Genomic DNA, 15,178 nt, shown 5'->3' with positions numbered 1-15,178 from the left:
AGTCATTGAAGGTTTTTACTGAACTTGGTTTCAGCATATGGATGATGTCTGCCCCATCTACAATGGTACAGGTAACCTTTGGACTTTCTGAGTATGAACTGTGAACTTTTTCCAGGCATGGAAGCAGATCACTCTTCTGTCCCAGGTGGAGACCTGCTCCATCAGACAGCGCTGGTGGACACGGTTGGTTCTCGTGTCGAAAGAATTCATCTAAGTTTCCATCCCTGGTCTGGCAAGCAATAAATAGTCTTGAAAATCAATCAATCAATCAACTTTTTTCATATATAGCGCCAAATCACAACAAACAGTTGCCCCAAGGCGCTCCATATTGTAAGGCAAGGCCATACAATAATTATGAAAAACCCCAACGGTCAAAACGACCCCCTATGAGCAAGCACTTGGCAACAGTGGGAAGGAAAAACTCCCTTTTAACAGGAAGAAACCTCCAGCAGAACCAGGCTCAGGGAGGGGCAGTCTTCTGCTGAGACTGGTTGGGGCTGAGGGAAAAAAACAGGAAAAAGACATGCCGTGAAGGGGGGCAGAGATCGATCACTAATGATTAAATGCAGAGTGATGCATACGGAGCAAAAAGAGAAAGAAACAGTGCATCATGGGAACCCCCCCACAATCTACGTCTAAAGCAGCATAACCAAGGGATGGTCCAGGGTCACCCGATCCAGCCCTAACTATAAGCCTTAGCGAAAAGGAAAGTTTTAAGCCTAATCTTAAAAGTAGAGAGGGTATCTGTCTCCCTGATCTGAATTGGGAGCTGGTTCCACAGGAGAGGAGCCTGAAAGCTGAAGGCTCTGCCTCCCATTCTACTCTTACAAACCCTAGGAACTACAAGTAAGCCCGCAGTCTGAGAGCGAAGCGCTCTAATGGGGTAATATGGTACTACGAGGTCCCTAAGATAAGATGGGACCTGATTATTCAAAACCTTATAAGTAAGAAGAAGAATTTTAAATTCTATTCTAGAATTAACAGGAAGCCAATGAAGAGAGGCCAACACGGGTGAGATATGCTCTCTCCTGCTAGTCCCCGTCAGTACTCTAGCTGCAGCATTCTGAACCAACTGAAGGCTTTTTAGGGAACTTTTAGGACAACCTGATAATAATGAATTACAATAGTCCAGCCTAGAGGAAATAAATGCATGAATTAGTTTTTCAGCATCACTCTGAGACAAGACCTTTCTGATTTTAGAGATATTGCGTAAATGCAAAAAGGCAGTCCTACATATTTGTTTAATATGCGCTTTGAATGACATATCCTGATCAAAAATGACTCCAAGATTTCTCACAGTATTACTAGAGATCAGGGAAATGCCATCCAGAGTAACGATCTGGTTAGACACCATGCTTCTAAGATTTGTGGGGCCAAGTACAATAACTTCAGTTTTATCTGAGTTTAAAAGCAGGAAATTAGAGGTCATCCATGTCTTTATGTCTGTAAGACAATCCTGCAGTTTAGCTAATTGGTGTGTATCCTCTGGCTTCATGGATAGATAAAGCTGGGTATCATCTGCGTAACAATGAAAATTTAAGCAATACCGTCTAATAATACTGCCTAAGGGAAGCATGTATAAAGTGAATAAAATTGGTCCTAGCACAGAACCTTGTGGAACTCCATAATTAACTTTAGTCTGTGAAGAAGATTCCCCATTTACATGAACAAACTGTAATCTATTAGACAAATATGATTCAAACCACCGCAGCGCAGTGCCTTTAATACCTATGACATGCTCTAATCTCTGTAATAAAATTTTATGGTCAACAGTATCAAAAGCAGCACTGAGGTCCAACAGAACAAGCACAGAGATAAGTCCACTGTCCGAAGCCATAAGAAGATCATTTGTAACCTTCACTAATGCTGTTTCTGTACTATGATGAATTCTAAAACCTGACTGAAACTCTTCAAATAGACCATTCCTCTGCAGGTGATCAGTTAGCTGTTTTACAACTACCCTCTCAAGAATCTTTGAGAGAAAAGGAAGGTTGGAAATTGGCCTATAATTAGCTAAGATAGCTGGGTCAAGTGATGGCTTTTTAAGTAATGGTTTAATTACTGCCACCTTAAAGGCCTGTGGTACATAACCAACTAACAAAGATAGATTGATCATATTTAAGACTGAAGCATTAAATAATGGTAGGACTTCCTTGAGCAGCCTGGAAGGAATGGGGTCCAATAAACATGCCGATGGTTTGGACGAAGCAACCAATGAAAATAACTCAGACAGAACAACCGGAGAGAAAGAGTCTAACCAAATACCGGCATCACTGAAAGCAGCCAAAGATATCGATACATCTTTGGGATGGTTATGAGTAATTTTTTCTCTAATAGTCAAAATTTTGTTAGCAAAGAAAGTCATGAAGTCATTACTAGTTAAAGTTAATGGAATACTCAGCTCAATAGAGCTCTGACTCTTTGTCAGCCTAGCTATAGTGCTGAAAAGAAACCTGAGGTTATTCTTATTTTCTTCAATTAGTGATGAGTAGAAAGATGTCCTAGCTTTATGGAGGGCTTTTTTATAGAGCAACAAACTCTTTTTCCAGGCTAAGTGAAGATCTTCTAAATTAGTGAGACGCCATTTCCTCTCCAACTTACGGGTTATCTGCTTTAAGCTATGAGTTTGTGAGTTATACCACGGAGTCAGACACTTCTGATTTAAAGCTCTCTTTTTCAGAGGAGCTACAGCATCCAAAGTTGTCTTCAAAGAGGATGTAAAACTATTGACGAGATACTCTAACTCCCTTACAGAGTTTAGGTAGCTACTCTGCTCTGTGTTGGTATATGACATTAGAGAACATAACGAAGGAATCATATCCTTAAACCTAGTTACAGCGCTTTCTGAAAGACTTCTAGTGTAATGAAACTTATTCCCCACTGCAGGGTAGTCCATCAGGGTAAATGTAAATGTTATTAAAAAATGATCAGACAGAAGGGAGTTTTCAGGGAATACTGTTAAGTCTTCTATTTCCATACCATAAGTCAGAACAAGATCTAAGATATGATTAAAGTTGTGGGTGGACTCATTTACTTTTTGAGCAAAGCCGATAGAGTCTAATAATAGATTAAATGCAGTGTTGAGGCTGTCATTCTCAGCATCTGTGTGGATATTAAAATCGCCCACTATAATTATCTTATCTGAGCTAAGCACTAAGTCAGACAAAAGGTCAGAAAATTCACAGAGAAACTCACAGTAACGACCAGGTGGACGATAGATAATAACAAATAAAACTGGTTTTTGGGACTTCCAATTTGGATGGACAAGACTAAGAGACAAGCTTTCAAATGAATTAAAGCTCTGTCTAGGTTTTTGATTAATTAATAAGCTGGAATGGAAGATTGCTGCTAATCCTCCGCCACGGCCCGTGCTACGAGCATTCTGACAGTTAGTGTGACTCGGGGGTGTTGACTCATTTAAACTAACATATTCATCCTGCTGTAACCAGGTTTCTGTTAGGCAGAATAAATCAATACGTTGATCAATTATTATATCATTTACCAACAGGGACTTAGAAGAGAGAGACCTAATGTTTAATAGACCACATTTAACTGTTTTAGTCTGTGGTGCAATTGAAGGTACTATATTATTTTTTCTTTTTGAATTTTTATGCTTAAATAGATTTTTGCTGGTTATTGGTGGTCTGGGAGCAGGCACCGTCTCTACGGGGATGGGGCAACGAGGGGATGGCAGGGGGAGAGAAGCTGCAGAGAGGTGTATAAGACCACAGCTCTGCCTCCTGGTCCCAACGCTGGACAGTCACAGTTTGGAGGATCCAAGAAAATTGGCCAGATTTCTAGAAATGAGAGCTGCTCCATCTAAAGTGGGATGGATGCCGTCTCTCTTAACAAGACCAGGTTTTCCCCAGAAGCTTTGCCAATTATCAATGAAGCCCACCTCATTTTTTGGACACCACTCAGACAGCCAGCAATTCAAGGAGAACATGCGGCTAAACATGTCACTCCCGGTCTGATTGGGGAGGGGCCCAGAGAAAACAACAGAGTCCGACATTGTTTTTGCAAAGTTACACACCGATTTAATGTTAATTTTAGTGACCTCCGATTGGCGTAACCGAGTGTCATTACTGCCGACGTGAATTACAATCTTACCAAATTTACGCTTAGCCTTAGCCAGCAATTTCAAATGTCCTTCGATGCCGCCTGCTCTGGCCCCCGGAAGACAATTGACAATGGTTGCTGGTGTCGCTAACTTCACATTTCTCAAAACAGAGTCGCCAATAACCAGAGTTTGATCCTCGGCGAGTGTATCGTCGAGTGGGGAAAAACGGTTAGAGATGTGAACGGGTTGACGGTGTACACGGGGCTTCTGTTTAGGGCTACGCTTCCTCCTCACAGTCACCCAGTCAGCCTGCTTTCCCGACTGCCCGGGATCTGCCAGGGGGGAACTAGCGGCGGCTAAGCTACCTTGGTCCGCACCGACTACAGGGGCCTGGCTAGCTGTAGAATTTTCCACGGTGCGGAGCCGAGTCTCCAATTCACCCAGCCTGGCCTCCAAAGCTACGAATAAGCTGCACTTATTACAAGTACCGTTACTGCTAAAGGAGGCCGAGGAATAACTAAACATTTCACACCCAGAGCAGAAAAGTACGGGAGAGACAGGAGAAGCCGCCATGCTAAATTGGCTAAGAGCTAGTAGCTACGCAACCTAGCGGATTCCTAAAAACACACAAAGTGAATAATGTGTAAATAATTTAAAGGTGATTCAGCAGAAGGAGTGCCCCAATCAAGGCACCAAACAGGCCATGAAGCAGCACAGGCAACGCACGACAACAGCGAATGCACGACAACGGTGCTAAAATAAAATAAAAATCAACTAAACACGCTGTGGAGCAGCACAGATAACGCACGACAACAGTGCTAAAAGAGAAAAAAAAATAAATAAAATAAAATAAAATAAAAAAAATAAAAACGAAAGCTGATGAAAGTTAGCTGATAAAAGTGCTCCGTCGCGATGTTTCGACCGTTAGAGGTCTTCCTTAGGCGTTGGAGCACAGTAAAAAAATAAAAAAAGTAAAAAGGTAAAAAAGTAAAAAAGTCTTGAAAAAGACTGTTAATTCAAGTCCAAAGCAGCAGGTAGCAGTCTCTGTGTAAACAGTCCCAACAGAGAGTCAAAATTCTGATGCCAACACGTAAACCAACACGTAAATCACACACAGAAAAGAGCGCCATATCCTGTTTGAGAGAAACCAATTTCTGTTTTGGTTTTGATACTGTCCTCCTGGTTGAAGTACCGAACACCTGCAGCTTATTTCTTGGTATGGTGTCATCCACTGGTTTTATTGTCTCAACAATGCGTTCTTTTGTGAAAGCGTCAAATTGTTGCTCTCCTGTCTGTTTCACCTTTCTAACTGCCTCAGCAGCTGAAGGTCCAGCAAGTTCCTTTGAGTGGAGAACAACCAAGTCCTTGCTTTCCTCTTCAAATGGATTTCCAAAATGTTCCATTGCACTGACCAAAGACCGTACATCTTTGATGAATGAGATCTGGGCACTTGTTGTTTGATCATGGTGAAGTGTGTTATCTGATTTTTTTTTAACTAATCTCAAATTCCTGTATGGATCGGGCTACTTCTGGTCCTGCTACCATCCATCGCAATAGTGCAGATGGGTTATCAGTGAGGCCCACAGCCCCACCATCTCCTTTGATGCAAGCATTCATCTGCTCATGAGCCTGGTCGATGGCCATGGAGGAAAACACATTATTGGTCTTCTGGACAGTGAACTTGCCTTCCCTGAATGCTTGAGCTACGCTCGGGTGTGTCCTTGGTAGTTCAGCCATGTCCCTCAGGTGAACTGGAATCCATCTTGCATAATGGGTATGATCCATTGCATGAAACCACTTGACTAGTTCTGTTAGTGCATCAAGGTACATGGAGAAACATCCCTCTCGCAATGACCGCACAAATACTAGCACGAGGAGCTCTAATTCAAGAACAATAGACCAGTACTGAAATTGTGGGATGTTTTCTGCTCTCCTGCTGCACCAAACTTCAAACGCAAGCGGCACTTGATCTGTTTGTGTTTGACAATAGTTGTCATAAGCCCAGTGCTGCAGAACATACAGACCCATTGCTGTAATTTGATGGGCTCTCCTGGTGCGAGTTACATGGGCTGCTTTAAGGAAGGAGTCAGCTTTCCCTGGAGATGAGATCTCAGCTTGCACTAGTGCTTCAACCCAACCGATTCCTTGTAACCAGTTCCCCAACATCTTCAATGCCACCATCTCAATATGCAGTCTACCAAACATAACCACCAGCTTGTCTTCACCATATTTTTCCGGCCATTTGAACTGGATTTGTTTTGCCAGGGTGTATAATGGTTGGTCAAATGTGACCGCTGGACTTTGGCCAGGATTCAGATGTTCCACAGCCTTACTTATGACATCAAGTGAATGCTTAATCATGGCCACAGTGTGAGCACTCTCCTGAAACAGTGGAAGGAGAGCAGTGGAGCATGTGGCAGGAATTCCTGGTGTCTGATGGCAGCCCAAGAGATATCCAAGGAGTCTGCAGTGCTTTTGTTTTCAATGACCTCACTTGCATTGTCCAGCCACTGGTACTCTTCCTTGGTATACTGGCTAATTTCATCTCTAGTGAGTGATTCTAGCCTGGTTTCTGGAACCTGTGAGACCTTGATATTGCTAGCAACAGGGGGAACCTCAGTGGAGTATACCGGCAAGCGGTCAGTGGTCTTGGAACATCCTCCTGCAGGTTCACTGAGTGCCAGGAGGCTTTGGTCAGTCCCTTCACCAACAAAAGATGGATGCTGGATCAAAGAGATTGCTGTGCCATGGAAAGAATCCCTAGCTGTTGTGGAACTGGGATTATGATCAATATTGTCAACTGCAGCAGTGGTAAACACATGACTGCGCAACTGTGGAGGGCACACCACTTGTTCTCTATGAAACTGCTGGCAGACTTGGTTCACCATCTGAGTTGAAACCTGAAAAACACGATACCCTCAGGCCCAGATGTGCCATTTTATCGACAAGTTCCCTTTTACGTGTGTGGGCATGCAGCATCAGTCCCACGTATAATGGAACTGGTGTCTCCTGTGCAGTACTGTGTTGGGCAAAAGCAGTTCTGTCTGGTGCCCGCTTGTGCTTAACATTGTTGAATTTTAGCAACTGAGCAATTGTAAGTGCTGCAGGAGATGTTGCTTCTTCCATCTGGTTTTTGATACTGGGTCCCTCTAGTACCATGTTAACAAGGGTAAGCAACAGCTGTGGCACAGAGTCCTCTTGGCAGTGTTCAGGAAAACCATTAAATGGTTTTGCCTCACCAAACGTGACGGCGGACTATCTGTGCAGCACGTGCAATGTGCATAGCATCTTCGTTGTTATCCTGCTCACAGGCTTTGACAAGAGCAGTGCCGATGTCATCTTCAAAGGCCATCAGGACATCTCTTCCCTTCGTGTAAGCTTGCATATCTGGTAACTCAGCAAGAAGTTTCTCTTTCAGCCGTGTAGAGTTAATTCTGCTCTCAACCTCAACTCCTAACTGTTCCATTCGTGACTTGTAGAGCTGGGAAAGTTCCACTAGTTTGAATACCGGTGCTGACCCATCATGTCTGGTCTCCTCGATGTAAAGCACCAACTCACCAAAAACAACACCAGAGGTTGATGCTGCATGTCCCTTGCTATTACCTTCAAGACCTTCCAGGTTATTAACCTTTGTGGCACGATTATAGAGACCTGCTAGGCATCTGCAGTGATACTTAGCTTCAATTGCCACCATGTCCCCCAGCACTAAATGGTCCAAATAATTCTGTGTCTTGAAGCAGGGTTGCAGCAGCACGCACCCGATTGTCTACTTGAAATGTTGCAGCCTCGTGAAGGCCTTCATTGCCAGCAGGCTGTCTGCAGAAGAAACAGATGTCTTGTGTCATTTCAGGAGTCCAACTTGGTTGGGATCTTCTGAGTTTGGATTCTGACTTGATCAGGACTTTCACTGCATGCTCGCTATTTTGCCCTTTTCAACATGGTTTCATTGTACTTCAGCCTGCATGTATGATGATATTGAGCTTTGTTCACAACCATGGCTGCTTCAATACCATGACCCTCATCCAGTCTTCCAATAGGAAATGTTGAAGGGAGCTGGCCAAGTTCATTGAACTGTATTAAATGCTCTGCAAGTGAAGTATATCCACTCCCCTTGTCTTCTTGCTTAGACTGCAAAGGATATCTCAATGCCTCTGTTGTGTGTTCTTGGCAAATAATACAGAGCTTCCAGTCAGTCTTGGCTGCGCAAGAAGATGATGGTCCTTGACCATCAAAATTCACAAGTTGTAATTTCTCTGACATTTTCTCAAAAAAAAAAAATATATATATGTTTGCAGTAAAGGCCGAGGGTTTATCCTTTTACCACTGTTTACTACCAGGGACAACAGTAACACATTTGTGTATGGGATACAACAAGGTTCGGACAAGAAAATTGCCCTACACCTAGCCTGATCGTTCATCCAATGCCATTTCATTCCTGTGCGATCTGTACACCATCCGGGTAACAATATGAAAGTCATATAAAGCCCCATTACCCTTGGCTCGGCTCTCCCACGCTGGCACATCCTGTCCATTCAGGTGCGGCTATCTAACTACATCTAAATTAATAAACAATTAAGTAGATGTGGGGCTAACATTAGATAGCATTTAGCAAACTACACTATCACTAAACTATCACCACAACTAGCACATTACAGAAAATATGGCATTATATAGATTAGAGGAGTGTATTTAGCTGGCACTGAACCCCATGCTGAGTTTCACAGCAGTGATATCACCAGTGTGCCCTGGCTGTGCTTTGACATCCACTCTATTACATTTCCATTCATTTAATGGTTCAGTTCTTGCAGATATGGGGATTTTTACTTTATTGTTCAACATTTTAATTCCAATAAAATGTATAATAGCTCTATTTACATGCCATTATACATTTTATTGTTGGCCATATGGCTGCCATTTTGAGAGAAACAGTGGTCATGTTCAGTTGTGAGGTAGAAGGATGCTTCTGGCCAATTTTAAGTTCAGAATTTGAATTCTGCATCATAAATGACACCGAGATCGTACATATCAGACCGTCATACAAGTGACGGTGGCCATCTTGAATATGAAATGACAACTTTTCAATTATCCTATAGACATTTACCAAGTACAATATATGGTAAATATGTCTAAAATATCATATTATGTCCGTCACTCATAAGAATACAGGCGTTGCTGGTGGCCATTTTGAAAAATGGCTGCCATGGGAGCCATGTTGAAAATTCATAATGCCTCCATATCCAGATCTTTTCGGTATGCCTTTGACTATATGTGTACCACATTTCATGCTTTTATCACAAACTCAACGATTGTTTTGGTTATCTGCTGCACTAAATTGTCTGCAGGCCTCTGAGACAGGATTGTCTCAAGGCACTACAGTTTTTCTCAATTGCTTTTTCCTGCTTAATGAAACTAGGATGTACGTTGTCCTCATCATTGCCTCCAAAGCACAACTGACGTGATCCCATGCAAATGCATTCATACTTTCTCAATGGGTTCAGTCAGTTTTCACACTACTTTGGGCAACATTTCACACATACAGTACGTCTTTCAAGCAGCCCAGAATTCATTGGTTTCACAATGGAAAACATTATCAAGCAAACTGTTTACAGCTGTTAGAAGGTACCTGCATTAGGTTGAATTCACAAGTGCACCTACATGACACTCCTAACCACAATCATTCAATCTGCAATCTGTCTGTATCCACCCATGAGGGGCCTGTGGAGGAAGAGGCGTGTATGAGGGGTGTAGTACACGTTTCCGATGAAATCCGGGCAACTATAGCTGACCATGTCATCAATCGTGGCTTGCCATTCAGAGAGGCTGGGCAAAAAGTTTAATTTCAATTTCAATTTAATTAGCTTGTAATGCACCAAATCACAGCAAAGCCGTCTCAAGGTGCCTTACATGAAACAACATAAAATAAAATTTAAATAAATAATTAAAAATGAATAAAAAATCAAATACATGATTAAAAACAGAAGTAAAAGAATAAAACAGATTAAAAAATAAAAACTATTCATAAGAAAGAGAATAAAAATAGGTTTTCAGTCTTGACTTAAAAATGTCCACAGACTCCGACTGCCTCGTGGTCGCAGGAAGACTGTTCCACAGGGTGGGTGCACGATGCGAAAAGGCTCTTTAGCCTGTTGACTTCTACTTCACCCTGGGAGCACAGAGAAGTCCCGCATCCTTCGACCGCAAAGCCCGGGCCAGCACGTAAAGTTCCACCAGATCAGCCAGATAAGATATGAGTAGAAGGACTGTTACCTCCACTATAAGAAGTTTTTAGAGAGAGAATAGGTACGTAAGTCAATGTTGAAGTAATGTCAACCAACACATATTGCTCTGTTGGCAAAGGACAACAGTATACAGTATTTTCAGTACTGTAGTGTTTTTTATACTGTAATTCTGTATATAATCCACAGGCTTTGACCTAGAGGTGACAGAGGACAAATCTTCAATGCTCAACAGAAGGCTGCACTAGTTAATATGGTTGTGGCCAATAATGCCATAAGACTGTGCGAAATACAAACAGCTGTCATAGTGGATCAGGCCACATTTTGAAATAATAGTTTAGGAACAATAGAATGGGTACTCAAAAGGAACCATGTTGCCATGAAACAACTTTATACCGTACCTTTCGAAAGGAATGCTGAATATGTCAAGAAGGCTACTAACAGTCCTGTCTTTTGCAGCCATTACAATCAATTTGAGTTTTTTTTTTTTTTTTTTTCTGTATGTGTAATTATATTTTTTAAATCTGTATGTAATCATGGAGCTTGACACTGAGGTTGCACACAAGTTCACCTTCATTGGGGCAGGCTTCATTCTCCAAAAGGTCAGGAGGCATGGCCAGAGGGGTGCAAACATATCAATGTGTGTTGCAATCTCCAGCCAAGGTGTCCTCTGCAACCTAACTTTGGTTGGCCCATACAACACAGAGCACCCTATCAGATACATGAATGAATTGAGTGGTAGGCTATTCCTTCCTGGTCAAGAAGAGCAGCAGAGGCCTGGCATTTATGTCATCAATGTGGCATTCCACCACTCACGTCTAATCACTGAATGGTTCACAGCACATTGTGAGATGATTGTATAATTCCTGCCAGCCTAGAGGTAGCGGTAGAGGTTCCTTTTTGAATGTGGGTAGCTAATGAAAGTCCCAAGTCTGTTTGCAGAAGGGCCTATGGCAGGTGTTTCTCACTCCTCCCCAGCACTCCTGTTGAAAGTGTCAGTTGGGAGCGCAACTAAGAATCAAAGCCAGATCCCTGGCATCTCAGTCTAATATGCAAACCACTATGCCACCACCTCCATTACACCTATTCACCCTTTCTCAATCCAATTGAGGAATTCTCCAGTGCTGGATGTGGAGAGTGCATGACCCTTATGACAGAGTGCCTTTGTTGGATGCAATGAGAGATGCTGCCCAGGACATCAGTTCTGTAGACTGTCAAGGGTGGATAAGGCATTCAAAGAGGTTTATCCCCCAGTGCATCTCAAGAGAAAATATTCAGTGTGATGTGGATGAAAATCTGTGGCCTATTCATCTGGAGAGAATGGACTGAGTATTGACTACCTATGTATTTGAAAGTTTTTGTGACAGTACTCTACTGTAGTAGAGTATTCCTTGTAGTATAGTTTCATTTGTGTTCTGTATTGAGTACAGATAGTATGTTTTATTTACTGCCAAAGAATTTGAAAATAATGGCTTCAATACATTTTGTTTGTCTTACTGTATTTCAAAGTCTCCATAATTTTGGTTTTATTGTAATTTGTACATGCACACAGGCATGGAACAGTCCATGAACAATTTTATAGGCTAATAACTGAACCTTAAAATCTGATCTCACAGAGACAGGTAGCCAATGAAGAGATGGCGGAATAGGTGTAATGTGGTCAAACTATATGCTTCATGTCAAAAGTCTGGCAGCAACATTCTGAACAATTGGAGACCCATAATGCTGGAGTGTGGTAACCCTGAAAATAGGACATCGCAATAATCCAATCTGGAAGAAACAAAACCATGGATCAGGGTCTCTGCATCAGCCATGGACAGAATGAAATGAATCCTTGCTATATTTTGTAGATGGAAGAAGTCACCTCTCATAATATCCCTAATGTGGAGGCCAAAGGATAACGCAGGATCAAAATTCACCCCAAGGTTCCAAACCCTGTCTGTATGATGTATGACACATGAACCCAGGCCAAGTGCTAGCTGGTCAAATTGATGCAGATATCTTGCTGGACCAAGAACCTTCATTTCAGTCTTATCAGAGTTTAAAAGTAGGAAGTTACTAGACATCCAGCCTCTCACTGATGCAAGGCAATCCTCTAGTGTTTTTATGGAAATAAAAAATAGAAGCAAGGATGCACCAGTTCAAAGCAGTAGCTGTATATATATATATATATATATATATATATATATATATATATTTTTTTTTTTTTTTACTTTGTAGTAAGTTAAGTAATGATTGAGTGGGAAAATGTATTACTCTGTCCACAAGTTGTGTTGTTTGAAGGAAAGATTTCTTTATGGTGTATGTTTTAAATGTCTTGATAGGGTTAGAGCCTTTTGGTATCAAAATGTCCAGTGTCTGCATGTTGAGCTAAGAGCTAACTGTTTTGAAAAAAAATCATTTCAGAGTTGACAAAAGCTGTAATCGAGAAAAACTGCAAATCTGGGGAAGAGTACAGAAACAAACCTCATTGGGACCTGCTTTGAAGGCCTCTATCATCCATAAATGGAAGACGTTTGGATCCACCAGGACTTGTCTTAGAGCTGGCTGCCTGTCTAAACTGAGCAATTGGGGGAGAAGGGCCTTCATCAGGGAGTTGACCATGAACCTGATCGTCACTCTTTCAGATCTCCAACATTCCTCTGTGGAGAGAGGAGAACCTTCCAGAAGAAGGGTGTGGATACTTATGTACGTGTGATTTCTTTCTTTTTTTTTTTTGTTAATAAATTTTCAAAAATACTTTTTGCATCAGAGATAACCACCATGTAATCAGTTTATCATCATCATTTTTTTCAGAGAGGAGGTTGAACATCTGGTGCAGTGTCAAGAAGACCAAGGAAATGGTGGTGGATTTTAGGAGAAACAAGTGCCCTCCCCCTCCACTGCACATCGTAGGAGCAGCTGTGGAAGTGGTCTCCAGCTTCAGGTACCTGGGTGTGCACATATCCAGTGACATCACCCGGGATGCCAACAGCTCCCGTTTGGTCAGGAAGGCCCACCAGCGCCTATACTTCCTCAGGAGGCTGCGGAGAGCTGGACTTGGGAGCTCCGTTCTGAGGAGCTTCTATCATTGTGCAGTGGAGAGCATCCTCTGCACCTTCATTACTGTGTGGCACGGCTGCTGAGATGGCCTCTGCAGAGGGTGGTAAAGGCTGCACAAAGGACTGTAGGGAGCAGCCTTCCCACCACAGATCTCAGATCTCAGATCTGTACTCATCACGGTGCAGGGGAAGGGCTTTCTGCATTCTTAGGGACTCTTCTCATCCCGCACACAGTCTGTTTCAGCCCCTCCCCTCAGGCAGATGGCTCAGGAGCATTCAGAGTAGAACTATCAGGCTCAGAAACAGCTTCTTCCCTGAGGCTGTCAGACTGTTGAACTCGAGCCGTGCTCCATAGAACTTACACCATCACATACGGACTGCACTAAAAACACTTTAATTGCCCATGTGCAATAATCTCCTGTGTGCAATATACATGGAATGCTGGTTTTCACTTAATTCCCAGTGCAATATTATAGTCTACTTGCTGTTCACACTTACATTTGGTATTAAACATAACTAATTTAGGCATTTATTTTATTTTAATAGTTTATATATATATATATATATATATATATATATATATATATATATATATATATATATAGTTTTTAGAAAGTTTATTAAAAATAACTGGGACCTGAGTACTAATTTTGTACTATTAACATGTAAATGTGAGTTGGCACAACAAATAAAATTCCTTGAATCCTTGAAGAACATGCAAACTCCACATGGAAGCGAACCTGGAACTTTCTTGCTTTGAGGCAACAGTACTAAATACTGAGCCACCCTGTTGCCCTGTTATGTAACTATTATTTAACCCAATACACTGCAGTCCCACTTCACTCACTCATTTATTTATTTATTTATTTATTTTTAACAGCAGAGGTAGTGAATCAAGTGGAAAGTCTCTAAATATTCTCTAAATATGAGTGATATTCACACTATGTAAATAACTGCCACAACCATGTATATAACTGTCCCAATATTATTTTATTCTATTTCTATTCTATTTCTTACACACTATATATTGTTTTTGTGTCTTATGCTCCTAATTTGAGAACAAAGAGCTGCTCAACTGCCTTTCATTGTCTAATGATAATATCTATCTATACTCAACAAAAATATAAACGCAACACTTTTGGTTTTGCTCCCATTTTGTATGAGATGAACTCAAAGATCTAAAACTTTTTCCACATACACAATATCACCATTTCCCTCAAATGTTGTTCACAAACCAGTCTAAATCTGTGATAGTGAGCACCTCTCCTTTGCTGAGATAATCCATCCCACCTCACAGGTGTGCCATATCAAGATGCTGATTAGATACCATGATTAGTGCACAGGTGTGCCTTAGACTGCCCACAATAAAAGGCCACTCTGAAAGGTGCAGTTTTATTTTAATGGGGGGGGGGGGGGGATACCAGTCAGTATCTGGTGTGACCACCATTTGCCTCATGCAGTGCAACACATCTCCTTCGCATAGAGTTGATCAGGTTGTCAATTGTGGCCTGTGGAATGTTGGTCCACTCCTCTTCAATGGCTGTGCGAAGTTGCGACGACGAACTGGAGTCAGGTCGAGACCCCGATGAGGACGACGAGCATGCAGATGAGCTTCCCTGAGACGTTTCTGACAGTTTGTGCAGAAATTCTTTGGTTATCCAAACCGATTGTTCCAGCAGCTATCCGAGTGGCTGGTCTCAGACGATCTTGGAGGTGAACATGCTGGATGTGGAGGTCCTGGGCTGGTGTGGTTACACGTGGTCTGCGGTTGTGAGGCTGGTTGGATGTACTGCCAAATTCTCTGAAACGCCTTTGGAGACGGCTTATGGTAGAGAAATGAA

The 15,178-nt window shown here is 42.0% G+C and overlaps 1 long non-coding RNA gene across 1 annotated transcript in view; it reads right to left on the bottom strand.

Annotated features, from left to right (window-relative positions):
• LOC117507815 overlaps nucleotides 1-5,911 on the bottom strand; it is a 1,071,732-nt gene extending 1,065,821 nt beyond the window's left edge. Inside the window, exon 1 of the long non-coding RNA XR_004559845.1 lies at nucleotides 5,469-5,911. This is a non-coding gene — a long non-coding RNA (uncharacterized LOC117507815). The remainder of the gene's footprint in view (nucleotides 1-5,468) is intronic.
• Nucleotides 5,912-15,178: the final 9,267 nt, after the last annotated feature.

The sequence above is a fragment of the Thalassophryne amazonica genome, chromosome 1 (assembly GCF_902500255.1).
Source record: "Thalassophryne amazonica chromosome 1, fThaAma1.1, whole genome shotgun sequence".
Classification (NCBI taxonomy): domain Eukaryota; kingdom Metazoa; phylum Chordata; class Actinopteri; order Batrachoidiformes; family Batrachoididae; genus Thalassophryne; species Thalassophryne amazonica.
The sequence above is the reverse complement of the archived record's forward strand: the minus strand, read 5'-3'. Positions and strand labels throughout refer to the sequence as shown.